Source organism: Habropoda laboriosa, unplaced genomic scaffold (assembly GCF_001263275.1).
Source record: "Habropoda laboriosa isolate 0110345459 unplaced genomic scaffold, ASM126327v1 scaffold5, whole genome shotgun sequence".
Classification (NCBI taxonomy): domain Eukaryota; kingdom Metazoa; phylum Arthropoda; class Insecta; order Hymenoptera; family Apidae; genus Habropoda; species Habropoda laboriosa.
The window spans coordinates 1,734,579-1,735,695 of NW_017100161.1; positions in this window are offsets into that span (position 1 = coordinate 1,734,579).

Genomic DNA, 1,117 nt, shown 5'->3' on the forward strand with positions numbered 1-1,117 from the left:
CAAAGATTTCGAAAGTACATACAAATTGTTCCTATTTCTGGACTTAACGTCGATGTAAAGTACTTCTAAACATAGGAGTTTGTAATTGCGATTCTATTATTATGTTAAGAATAAAATGAAAATACGAATTTTATACCATATTTAACGCTGTAACTGTTATAAAATTTTCAACGCACTACTTCTCGTATTATAAAAGTGTTCTTTCATTTGAAAAATGTCTGCTTTTTAAATTATTTCTACGAAGATACAATTAATATTGGCACTTTATAATTTTTATGTAATTTTGGTAAGCAATGCCATTAATGTTGCTGATAAAAGATATCAAGTTACATATAAATGGCTATTGGAAAGAAACATATTTATTTTCTTACAATCTTATAAATAATTCAATAAATTGGTCCCGCTCCCTTAATCGCACTTTACACCGCAGTTAATAATATACTCGTTTCAATTAATGCTTGCTTATATTACATGTTATTTAATTTTACACTTATAATTTTCATGAACCTTAGTGCTAACAATATAATCTGTTTCATCAAAAAAAGTATATGATCTATATAAAACGATATTTTTATATTTATGACGATTTCTTTTACTATTGCAAATGTGTAAAAATGAAAAAATTAGATCTAAAACACAAATAATAAAATTATTACGATTCTCTATTTTGCTTATTTTTCACATGTATACCTTGTAATTTCAAACTAGAAAGGTATTCCTATCTATATGAGATTACATGTGTTATCATATTCAAATTTCAAATAGTTTGAATCTAAATTATAAATATTTTGCAATCTCATATATATATTTATTAAAAGGTACTATTATAGTCAGCAAGAAAGAAGCAGCATACATTTCATGTATGTATTCTGCTTCTTTAAATAAGAGTCATTAGTTTATTCTCTTAATAAAATTAAGATACCAATTTTCGTTATTTGAAGTTTTCCTTATTTTTACATTTAGTTGTTATACATCGGCTAGCTCTTTTTGTGTACATTGAGTATGTAATCGAGAACATTGTTCAATTATAAAATTACATTCACGTGTATTATAAAATAATATATACTAACGACAAAATATAACAATCGTTAGCATAAATAAATTAAAACAAATAAAT